Below are 12,932 nucleotides of genomic sequence, written 5' to 3' on the forward strand. Positions count from 1 at the left end.
CAAAAAACAGAGTATTCAGCATTTTACACATGCTGCAGTATCGTGACATCCACTGCAGTTTCAGTAAGAAGTAAACCGAAGCCAGGAAGGCTGTGGTTATACCTAGAGGAAAATTTGTAGGCAGTGAGGATAGTAGAGGATTGCATCAGTCAGCCTGGGTAGGCTGCAGTGCCTCCATCGCCTGCGGTGAGCCAGGACCGATGCGGGTAGAGCTGGTCTAGCTCCACAGCTGAAAGGAGGAGGAGGTGGCATTTTAGGAGGGCTTTTCTAGCCCTGGGTTTTTACACTTACACCCAGGATTTGAATTTGGGGATCTAACTGAAGGAAGCACAAGTTATCAGTCACATCTACGCTGCTGTATACCCCCAGCAACTACTGCGTAAGGTGCCTTACCCGATGCACCGGCTGGTTTTCCATGCCATGTTAAGCTCCACGCTGTTGGGGTTAGACTGGCATTTCCTGCAGAATTGCCTGGTTTCAAATTGGATTCACTGCAATAGAAACCGAGTAGATCAGTCCAGATTCAGAGGCCCACAAGGCAGATCACTTTTGAACACAAACACATTCAGAAGAAATTTAGATTGAATTAATTCTTTTTTCTGATCTAAGCTAAAAGCTTTTGTAACATCTGAAACTTTTATCAGAATTGACAATGGTATAAATACCATCCTGCCAGCTCCTAGAGTGCTAGCAAACAATCTTTCATCAACCAAATGAACTCTTACAGACAGAGCAAGATATAAACACCCATATGTAATGCACATTCCCTGGACTGGGTCCACCACTAGCAAAACCTTCCTGCTTCCCTGGAACCAGCAACACAAACTCCCTTTATATGTCTTAAGTGTCCACAGTACAAACAATAACACATTAGCATGCTCTTGACACTGCTGTCAAAATAAACAGCTATTTATTAACATTCTACAAGGCATTCTTTTTAAAAGAAATTAATCGAGCAATAATGTCAGAAAAAAAATAAATATATCCCTCTGCCCCAGAAAGCAGCATCTTCCTTTTACTTAAGACAACATCTGGTCCAGATAACAGCTGCCAAGGGCTAGAGCTAAGAGGCACAGTGATTGCTGTTGCTTGGTGGTTGCTCGAGCATTTTTGAGAACAACATTTTTTTTGCTGTATGGTATCATTGCCAACTGTTCCCTGGGCTCCCAGGAGGACAATGCATTCCCTTTCTGCTCTTACTGGGTAAGCAGAATAAAGGCTGAACGTGATGCTTGCTCTCACCAGTCAAACCTGCACTAAATATAAAAAGATATTAAAAACTGCCTCCCCCCTCTGTCTTTCTGAGGTGAAAACCTCCCCATCTTCATGCAGGGACACTTTTGCTGCCTTTTGTTCCTGTGGTTAAAGCAAATTTAAAGATATCAAGGAACCTCTTGAGAAAACCAAGAGAGGAAGCTTGAATGCAAAGTGAACTTACAAACAAAAAGCTATTTTTAGCATTGGGGGGAAACTCTTAGCATTGGACAAACAATACAAGGAAGTTTCAGACACTGACTGCTAGGGAGAACTAATATCCCCTTGTCGCTGCCCCACCTAGTCTGGATACAGGAATGCTGCTATATTCTCAGGCTTCTCACAACCCCCAAATCATCCACCTTCCCCTTAGCGTGGTGCAAAAGTTCAGGGCTTTAGGCCAAGAGCCACCTGGTGACCTTGGCTCATACACGCAACCTCACCCTCCCGATGGCATAGGTGATCTGAGGTCACAGTGTGACCTTGATGGGACTCTGGGCTCTGTGATCTTGATGGGGATGGGTGGTGGGACTTCCATCTGTAGTACCACCAGACATGGTGGTAGCTGGAAGCACGTGCAGGGCTGAGGCCAAACAGCAAAGGAAGAGTCTTGTGTACCTCAGGCACAGAATTAGGACAGAGCAGCTGGGCAGAAGCAGCAGGAATGATGCAAATGGCCTTGGGACAACACAAAAAGGACCTTCCTAACCACAGAGCAAAATATCTAGCAGTGCTTCTGCCCTTCGCACATTGCTGGACCCCAGGGCATTGTCTGCAGCTAGTCAATGGAGTCACACTGGTGCTCAGCAGCTGGGGACCTGGCTGTAGACTCAGGACATAACAATAATGCTTTGGCAGTCCCCATTGACTCTTCTTTTCCTCCTAGCAATTCAGCTTTCCAAATCCCCCGGGCAAAATAAATTATTTCTTTTTCAAGCAATTATCAATATGTAGGTTCTTTGGGCTGGAAAGCTTTTACACAGGAGTTTTTCCAGGCTATTCACTTCTTTCTCTAGCTGCATTCCTGTTTATTCATTTGCAACTAGAGTGAGTAGTAGGAATCAAAGTGGTCAAGAACAGTTTGTCTTCCAAGATCAGTGAAATAACTGAAGGACACTGTTTCCCTTGAAACCTCTCCCAGATCTTTGTATTGCCCAGAGACCTGAACCAGTTTTTAGGGAACAGAAGATCCTGGGAAAGTAATTTCATGCAGCAGACACATTTCTGCTTTTGCTGTGAGCTTATAAACGCTTAAAGCAAGGCTTTGATGGAGACAGTCAGTCCAAAACTGGATGTGAGGTGGAACTGTACAAAAAATAGAAGCCATACGGGATTGCTCAAGTCCTTATCTGGCCCTGTTGCCTATATAGACTCAGGAGAGGTCAGTCAGGGACATTTTACAGATCTGCCTGCCAGTGGGAGAGAAGGATATTTATTACATTGCAACAAGCTGAGCCTCAGTCAGCAATGTGCCCTTCCAGGGGCAAAGTCCAGCACCGTACTGGGCTGCAACAGCAAAAGCCCAACCAGCAGGTTGAAGGAAAGGGTTCTTCCCCTGTGCTCGGCATTGTGAGCCCAGGTCTGGAGACCGCATCCAGGTTTGGGCTCCCCAGGACACGACACTAAGAGGAGTGAGCCACTGTGAGCCTGGCTTTGCCCATCGAGATGGTCTGGGGGCCAAAGCACATGGCATGAGAGGAGGGAACTGGGCTTGTTCAGGCTGGGGCAGAGAGCGCGATGGGGAATCACAGCTTCTGGTACATAATGGGGGGTGACAGAGAAGATGAAGCCCTGCCTCTCAAAGATGCACAGCGAAAGGACAAACTGCAGTGAGGGAGATTCAGATCAGTTGCAAGGAAAAAGAATTTTGCCCTGAGAGTGATCAAACATTTGGACAAGAACCCAGAAACCTTATATCCATGAAGTTTTTCAGCAAGTCTTTGTAAGCTAGAGAGAGAAAGGTCTCAACACCCATCAAGCACTCAACTCTCTTTGACCTGGTTAGGGACACTAGAATATGCAGGCACCTGAACGCCTTTGTCTGGTCTGCTCCAGAAGGCCTGCTCATTTTCTCAAATGGCACTTATGCCACTGAATCACTTAGTTTTCAAAGACCTTTAATTTTGGATTCTGAGCCTTTCCTACAGGCTTTTTTCAAATTGCTTTGTTCCACAGATACTTTGTCCTTGTCTTGCTTTTTTTTTTTTTTTTTTTTGGGGGGGGGGTAGGTGGGACGGAGGGGGGGGCACTCATTGCAAAAAGCCTCCGAAGAAAGAATAGGAAGAATTTCTTTCTGATCCAGCTCTTGGTTCCAGTGCAGGGTTGGTCTATATCTGCAAAGGGTTAAGGATTAGCTGATGGAAAACATTTGAGAGGCTCTGATAACAGAGCATACGCAAACAGAGGATCAGGCTCACAACACTGCTGGTTACACATTGCAAATCACTGGCTTTAGCACAGGCAGTACCAGCCTCGTACCCTGCACACCGTTTCTGCTTCTGGGTTGCACTGACACCCTCCTGCAATAACTCACCTGTCACTCCCAAGAATACTTTGAGTTTTTCTTCCACCCACCAGCTGACAGGTCTGCAGACATTCACCCCAATGTCCTGTCTCTAATTCCCCCCAAACCTCTGCCCATTGATATCATACAAACCAGGGGAACGTGCTGTTTCAGAGCAGGCACTCCAACGTCCAGCACATCCAGGATGCTTAATGGAAACTGTGCACTGACTCTGAAACACTTGGCTGCAGATTTGTTCAGCTTTTTAAGAAGAGAGATTGCTTGATAGGGCAGCATGAGCGAGCATGCTAGGGACTGGTGCATGATTATAGTTTAGCACAAAGATGCTGCAGCCTAAAAACTAAAATACACTGTGAAAGACAAGACACTGGCTGTTTTCTGCCCAAGGCCATGGGTCTGTAATGTAGCACTGGCTTCAGACGCAGCAATGTTCCTCATGTGGCACCTGGGACTGCTACATGCACAAGCATCTTTGCACACAGCCAGGACCAGCCTCGCAACCCAGGGAGCCCAGATGTGGGCACAGCTGGCATCCACATTAGGAAATGCTCTTGAAGTGCCTGGGGAATTTGACCAATGTCAAAGTCAAGAGTGGAGTGGAGTGGAAAAATCCCTTCCACTCTGTCTTATGCTCAGATACTGAGACTGCACCTTACTCCTCTGTTCCTAAAACAAACAACAGTGCCACAACCATAATTAAATGCAGCCATTGTCAAACAGTGCTGGTGATATGGTAAAGCCTGGTGTTATTATGTATACACACTTCACCTCTGGGATTAAACCACCTAGTTTGCTTCCACTAACATTCAAAACTTACTCTTTCTCATCTTCCTCCAAAGATGAGCACAGCTAATGGTTCAGGTACAAAGCAACCTAACAGCATTGACATCAGCAGGAAAATCCTGATCCCACAGCGCTGTGGGGGATCACTAAGCTGAGGATCAAACCCTAAAGCGTACAGAACTCCTCTAACACACAACTGACTCCTGATCTCCCATGACACTATTTGCTCCTTCACCCAAACGGTACCTCCAGAGCCCACGGGTCCGTGCCTACAGAAGGTGACGAGGCGGCAGCAGCCGAAGTCTCCCGGGGTAAGGAAGCAGGAATTGCTAGTGTGGATCAGGTCCATGGCCCGTCTAGCCCCACATCCTGTCTCAGATGGTGGCCAGCACCAGCTGCGTCAGAGGAAGGTGTGAGGGACCCCATGTGAGGCAGATGTCATGCCTCACTGCAGCCTGCCCGACTTAGGAAAAGATGAAAACAAATGAGTTTATAACCTTTTGTCAGCCTGTCCCAAGGATGTAACTTCACAAATATTTAGGTCAAATGGGGCACACCCTGCGCTGCACAGAAAGAGAAAAGAAGAAAACCCAGTGCTTCAACTCTTGGATGCCATACTCTTGTGAGCTAGATAAGGTAAACTGGTGACAGTCACTTGCTATCGCCATGGACACTGGTCTGCTGGCTCAGCCCAGGAGCTAAAGGTGGCTTAGGACACAAGTGCAGTGAGTACTGCAGACTCAGTGCAAGCCATCATTTCCCACATGACAGTCACAAAAAACTGTAGTTAATCAAAGAAAAAGAAAAATCAAGCTAACCTAAACTAGGCTTCTCTCTGCAGAGCTTTTAAAACTCAATCCAGTTTATACAAGGGATTCATCAAACTGAAAATCTTTCCATGACACATGGGAGCGTCCCCACTTTAGCCATGGGCTCCCAAAACATCATGAAGAAGTCCCCACAAGCATGTTGTAAATGTGAAGACCAGCTATAGATGCATGTGGCTCCTGTCTTCTCCCAGTCTGCTCCTCATTGGTGGGGACAGGAGCTGGTGACTTCTGCCAAGTCCCCAGCCAGAGCCAAGAAAAACTGACAGCCACAGGCCGGTTCTTATTAAATCATAACAGGCTTTCTCAGGGATCACAAAAAGTATCAGTAAGGTTCCTAATCAGCGTGGGACTCCCACATAGCAAAGCCTGATCAAGATGAACCTTCTCATTTCTGTCTTGGCAGTGCCTGGGGGTCTCATCCTGCTTGTGGAAATGGGTCTCCACTGCCCATTCCAGTGCAACACGATGGAGGGCAGATATCACCTGGCTTACAGGGATTTTGTCCAGGGCTGTCCCAAGGGCAGGGATTCAGTCTGGCTGCAGCTTCCTCAGTGCTGGTCCCTGCTGATGCAAACCCCAAACACTGTAAATGCTGTGGTAAGTATGCTATACATATATATACATACATGCTATACATACAAATGCTAAGTACTGGGCAGGGCAGACACTTGCCCTCACTCCAAGGTGTCCTGTCGGCAAGGCAGGACAGAGGCAAAAGCAGACGGAAGTTACTGCTCTGCCCCAGCCTGAGCGAGTAAAAAAAAAAAAAACCAACCTGTTCTGCGCTTTGGCATGGAAGAGTCTCCCATGTCTTTGGTATCCCCAGGGTGGCATCACTGATGGCACGTGAGCAAGGCAGAGACATGGCACAGCTCTGCAAAGGGGGCAAAGGCCAGCTCAGAAGCACGCCTGAGAGCCAGCGGCCTTGCCCACAGCTCTTTTCCTCCATCAGCTGTTAATAATTTGCCTTGGCTGCGTTAATTCACAAATTTCTTTCTCCCAGCCCTGCTCCCATTGTTTCCAAGCAGGGCATTGTCATGAGGCCAGTTCTATATTTATGACAGGATGTCAGCCTATGCTTACAGTCGCCTTCTTTGAACTGGATACTTTTACCTTCTATGTTGGCAACGATGCAATTCAACAGAAAGGTAGAAAAATAAACAAGTGTTTATTTAAGACATGCTTGGTTGTATCAAAAGAAACAAGTGGCACTTCTTCCTATTGGCTCTTCCACACTCCCGGCCAGGAGAGCACAGGGTTCTTTTTTCATGACATAAACAAAGGATTATTTCCTAAGAAGATTGAGAGTTTCCTTTAAAGGAAAACAAAAAAAGAAAGGAGGAAGGAATCTGCAGAATAGCCCTTAGGAAGTTACAACTCTGGAGGCCCTTCAGTCCCTCACCAGCAAAATGTATTTAAATATAGCATGGCCTGCCCAGAGTGCAGCCTGAGAAATGCCACATACCCAGCAAAGAAATCATTCTGCAGGCAAAGCCAGAGGGTGCCAGGCTTCAGGAAAATGTCCCATATCAGGACCTGCAACCAGGCCTAAGAGCTGCATCTTTGACTTGAGTTGGCTGCTTCAAAAGCTTTGATTCTGCTTTACTATGTTTTAATTTCCACACAGAGCCTAACTTTTTGTTTGGGCAGCAAAGCAACATGGAACCTTTGTCAGAGCAGGCACGCAAATGCCCTTATCCACTGAAGGATGCCACCAGCCAACTTCAAACCAGACATGAGACTTGAAGCACCCACCTCCTCTGCTCCTCACACAAGCACCACCAGGCTCTGTTCGTGCTCTTCACGAACAAGAGACGATGCCAGGAGATTTGCAAAGCTCCGACCTTATTCTACATGAAATGCTTTCTCAAGACTGCTCTCAACTAGTTTTCTAATGAATAATTTTCATCTGTTATTTCTTGGACAACCAGAGAGCTGAGATGTTATGCCTGTGTGAAGCCCTCATTCCTTGCTGAGGTCATGAACTTCAGCGTTCAACTACAGCAGGTTAGAAAGTGGGTCAGAAACTCCTTCTCCTCAAAATAACAATTTTTTGAGGCAAAACTAAAATGTTTCAAAGCCCAAGTGCCATTCATGCCTCGGGGGAGATGCAACTCTGCATCACAGGCCCATTTTCTCAACAGATGAGGAGTGTGGTGGACTACATTTCCCATGAGAAGCTGTGGTCTCCCCTACCAGTGGAAAAGGTGATGCACCAGTGACGTGAATGGCTGGGAGTTCACCCAGGGAGCCTGGCCACTGCTGGGAATAGGGACATGTGCAGTCAGGACTAGAAGACCCATGAATGGGAATTTCAGGACACAAATGTTTCATCTTGGTCAAGATTACAGTCATAGTTTTGGCTGGGGGTCATTCCACTTCCTGGATAAAATGTACCTGTTTCTCCTTCATCTCCCTGGTAAGTAGATCACTTTGTAATGGAGGAATAAGCCAAAACTCAGTCTTCTAGGCAGAATGCAGATAGAAGCGTTTTGTCCAATGTTAATTTGGAACCATGCCCCATCACCGTGGTCTCCATTCAACGTTGTACCTGCTCTGGAGCTACACAGTGACTTTGTGCTCCAGGACACTCGGACCCATCTCCCACACACGTTTTCCAGAGCACAACCGAGCAGCTATTAATTGCATTCAGCTGCAATGAGAAGTCTGAAATAGCTCAGGCACTCTGGCAAGAGACTTCTGTTGTAACAACAGGCTTTGGCTGTGGATTTATCTGCCGTGGATTCTGCTTCCCATACAGCACAGGGTAACTGCAGCAGGATGAACCCTAGAATGTAATAATATAAGCAGGAAGGGCTGTAATTTGAGGACCTTCCCACATCAAGCAAGTAAAACAATCTCCTCTTTCAGAATGCAACATAATTCTTGCAAAAGAGTCCTTTAAAATAATATACAGCGCTGCTGAACGGGAGCTGTGGGGGGACTCCCTCTGATCCTCAGTTCATTCTCAGATTTAGCTGATAGTTTTGCTCTGACTGCTCTAATTCATACAGAGGAGCTCTAAGTTTTTCTTTCAAATGCAGAAAAGGCTGCACATACCACTGGCTGTTTCCTGAGCCTTTTGCAAGAATAAAGGTACTGACATACAACACGTGAGTTCACCCCTTGCTTCCAAATAATCCTGGCACCTCAATTTCCCCTCTCCAGATGGTGGCAGGTTCTGCTCGTGCTGCGTTTTGCACCCAGAAGGACTCTTTGGGGGACTCTCTTCAGATACCAAAGATCACAGTCAGAATAATCTCTAGCTGTATCAGGGAGCTTCAGTAAATGGTACAGCGCATTTGGACAGAAATTATGATTTCCTCTTTTCACTGTGCAGGATTCATATTTGGGATCCAAAGTTAACTCTGGAAAAGGCAGAAAGCCAGTTTATATTATTGTTATGTCAGACTAGCTACTATCCCTGGATTCAGGGCAAGTAGACAGACTTTATGGAAGAAAAGAGCACTCTCAGCCCTCACTCCTGTCTGCTCCCCATTTCCTTTGGTCTTAAGACCTGGTCATTTTTTAAGCATCCTGCAAAATCTGGGAGGTAACAGGAGACTTGAAGATCATGAAAAAACTGGTGAATAATGAAATAATCTAGATGTAAAGACACACCAGGGAACAGCTATATGTATTTTGCAATTACATTCCTAGGGCAAGATCTAATACCAGTGCCCTCCTGCTAATTTTAGAATAAGGCTTTCACAGTGCAAGAAGCCTTTGTTACCTCTCACCCTGAGGAAATAACTACTGGTCTTCAGAGCGATGCATTACACAGTAAATCCTTTTTGGATTATATGTCACAGGAGCTATGGAAATCTCCATTACAACCACTGGGAGACCTAGCGACAGTGAGAAAAACCTGCCTTCGTTTGCTGCCAAAGTCCTAAATATTGTTAGTTTACTTCAATAGCCAGAGATGTTGCAGATCACAACAGAACAAGGAAGACCCAGGGCTTTGCGAACGGGAACAGAGTGTCCGAGCAAAACCGCACGGCCCCATCCAGATGGAGCCTCACCGTGTTAACCCTCTGCAGTGTGGCGTGGGGAAGGGATTGCTTGTTCAGGCCAGCACGAGGCTAGAGATGGTTTGACCGTCCACAGGTGAGCCTGTTCACGTGCCATATGTTGGGATGTCTTTACAATACGCTCTCCAGCACCTCCAGCTCCATGTCAGCACAAGTTTGCATCTGTGAGCACCTACCATTCTCAGCCGTAATGCCTGTGATGAAGGGGCTGCTCGACAATGACCTGTATTGCACAGATCATCAGATTGTAGAAAAACATATCTCACCTACTTATCTTTAACAGGGACTAAAAAAATCATAATTCTCGGCAGAGTCCAAGCAGCACCAACATAGTGAAACCGTGTAACAGAAACAGAGTAGAAGAAAAAGGACCAGCAATTCTACAGGGATATATTTCATTACTGCACACCAAGTTTGGAGCAGTGGAAACAATACAAGCTGTGCAGCAAAAATCAGTCACCATGGGCGCTCCTATTTCAGCAAGCGCTTCGGAGAAATTTATGGCTAATCAGGAACATGACATTATTAACGCGCTTTGTACCCAGCCAAGTGCAGATGTGTGCTTGCATAAACCTTTCCTTATCATTATTAAAAGCGATGTGCTGCAGTCTGTCACTGTTCAATAAACAATTCCACGTCCAAGATCTCAAACGTTGCTGCATCGCGTTCTGATGATCTGCGTTTTCCTTATAGGGTGTCAGAGTCAGATGCAATAACAAACACATGAGCACAGCCCCTTTGGGCTGATGCGTTTCCAAGAAGGGGCAAATGTTGATTACTCTTGCGTGTTATTTTGCCTGTCTAGTTAAGAGTCATCCAAAGTCTAAAGAAACCAGTGGAAAACCTCCTGCTGGCTTCACTGGGCTTTGTATTTGGCCATTAGTTATTCAAGTACATTAGCCAAATTTATGCTTTTAGCATAAGACAGCTCCTAAACTACCACCCAACTGTAGCCTCCATTTTGGGGAAAGATAGACAGCTAGAAAACATTCTAATTCACCAGTCTTGTGATTTGGCTTTATATTATTGCTAATAACTTTTCTCAATTATTAAAAAAAAAAAAGACTGACCAAGAAAATTTTTTACAAATACCGCCACCTCAGTTTCCTCTCCATTTTGGGAAAACAAACAAACAAAAAAAAATAAAAAGAGTTACAGAGGTGCAGACGCATTGCCTTTCCAGCCACTTTTCCTGTTTAAAGTTAAATTTGTTCTGGTTTTGTTCACATTTCTTCAAGCCCTTGTTTTTCCCATCCCTCATGCTCGGACGGTCAGCAGACTGGCTTTTCTAGGATGCCGCAGTGAACATTTCCCATCTAGATGCAGGGAGGGGCTGGAGAAGACATCTGGCCTGGATTCTGGTGATTTTCTTCCTGCAGATGTAAACATGGGAAGGGAATTGGGAAAAGAAAAGGTAGCCTTTCTCTGGCCATATCCTGCAGCAGCCAGGGACCCACCTGGTCCCTAGAGAGCATTAGAATATCCTCAACATTTTGCTAACCCATGATCTGCCTCGCATGGCTCCTGAACAACAGAGAAGAGCCAGAACACAGTTAACTTCAGCTACACCCTAACCCTCATAATGCCAAAGGTCCGCTCCAGGCGCAGGCAGAGTAGGCAGCTGCCTGGGGCAGCCATCGGCTTGGGGCGGGCAGTAGAGCTAGAGCTCTCTTCTTCCCACTGCTAGAGCTTAAGCGGGCTGGAGGGGAGGCAGATGGAGCCAAAAGGCACCTCCACTCGCCATTCACGTGCTCAGAGCTCAAGGAGATGCAGGTAGGGGGAGCAGGGTCAGGCCAGGAGTGCAGAAGTGCTGCTGGTGTGCTAACCCTATCTAACTAAACCCATCTGGAAACTACTCCATCACTATCAAGAAACTGCATTTTCTTGCCAGAAAGAAACCAAACAAAATAATTTCTTTTTGCCATCTCCAGAATGAGGGACAAACTCAACTGTTAGGGAGTTTGGATCTCTTTCTTGATAAAGGATCTTGATAAAGGATCTCTTTCTTGATAAGGACCCACACTGCATACATGCCCTGGAAGGCTTTTGCAGATGATTTCAGAGAACCAATGTGGAGAAAGTTGGAGCTCTAATAGAAAAATTTCTTTTGCCTGGAAGTTTATTCAGCTGCAACTCTGAAAGTTATGTAAGAAAACTAGATAAAATTAGAGTATTGGATAAAAATAGCACTAAAAGAAATCTTCATCTTACTATAGTATTTTGAGACCGCTTTGGGGTCTTTTCTGCTTCTTCACCTGCTGGCACAGGAAAGCAGCCCTTGCTCTAAGTTGTCCTCTGGCTGAATGCCATGGCATTTGCACTGCCATGAAAAAAAGTCACTTAGGATGATAACAGTCTGGTTTCACATCCATTTGTGGCAACGCCGATGGCTGTACTTCCCAGGCAGCAGTCCTCACTGCTTTACTGCAGAGCAACACCAAGGCATAAACCCGGGTCCTGACAGTGAGTCAGCACTGAGCTGTTAAACCAAGCTGAAGTCTCCAGGAAGCAAAATGTTCTCTCTGCGTATTTTTTGTACCACTCAGTATGTTACATAAACTCCCAATGGGTAGAACCATAGCCAGGGCTTGGAAGGATATATTTATTACAGCTGTAATTCTAGCATTTAAACTTTCTGACAGCTGCTGTGGACAAATATGCAATAAAAATCAAAGCCAATTCAAAGCTAATATTTAGAGGTGGGACACTGCATAAGCATTTGGGTTCTGGGCCACGTTCTGCTTTGTTTAGCATTCAGACGGTATGGAGGACTGCAGCATCCCTTCTCCACACACAAGTCAAGCTCAAATCACTTTGCCTTCACTTTCCAAGCTTGGCTGCATGAAGCTAGAGCTCTGTCTCCCATTATCTGAGCAATTGGCTGTCATGGTCTAAACCATGACTGGCTCATGACACGCAGCTTGTAGGAACAAACAATTTGAGCATCCTCAGCTGCTCCAGTTCACACCTTCCCTCCTGCTGCTACAAGCTTGATATCCTCTGGCAGAGACACAGGCCGATAGCTGAGGACAGTAAAAGCTCAGATCACTGCCAGGGCTTGTCTGTCAGGGCCTTTGGGTATCCACACAATGTGCCTGTTCACCATAGATAGAAATAAAGGTAGCCTGTGCTGCAGAGGTCCTGAGCTCGCTACCATTCACTCCTGAGATGACAGGAAAATGTGGGTGGGGAGAGACCCCTGGAGGTCATCTAATCCAACCTTCTGCTGGAAGCAAGGACAACCTGAAGTTATTTCGAACGAGCTCATGATGATGCACTATTCCAAACATGAGTTAGGCCTTACACGAGGCCAGGAGAGAGACCCTACAACAGCTATATGGATTCCTGTTGAGAAGCCACAGGCTCCCTCTACAAACTGCCCCACTGACGCCCAAAGGAGCGATCGCAGCAGAACTGCAACTGTTCAAAGCCTCTGGAGCAGCTCAGGGACATTTGCCAGTACCCAACCTACCCCCAGTGAGAAGCGGTAAAAGCGACCCCGCGCTA

The 12,932-nt window shown here is 46.2% G+C and overlaps 1 long non-coding RNA gene across 1 annotated transcript in view; it reads right to left on the reverse strand.

The window, feature by feature from the left end:
• Window positions 1–389: 389 nt before the first annotated feature.
• LOC142602720 (uncharacterized) overlaps window positions 390–12,932 on the reverse strand; it is a 108,676-nt gene continuing 96,133 nt past the window's right edge. The window contains exon 4 of the long non-coding RNA XR_012836489.1: window positions 390–491. This is a non-coding gene — a long non-coding RNA (uncharacterized LOC142602720). The remainder of the gene's footprint in view (window positions 492–12,932) is intronic.

The sequence above is a fragment of the Balearica regulorum genome, chromosome 8 (genome assembly GCF_011004875.1).
Source record: "Balearica regulorum gibbericeps isolate bBalReg1 chromosome 8, bBalReg1.pri, whole genome shotgun sequence".
NCBI lineage: Eukaryota > Metazoa > Chordata > Aves > Gruiformes > Gruidae > Balearica > Balearica regulorum.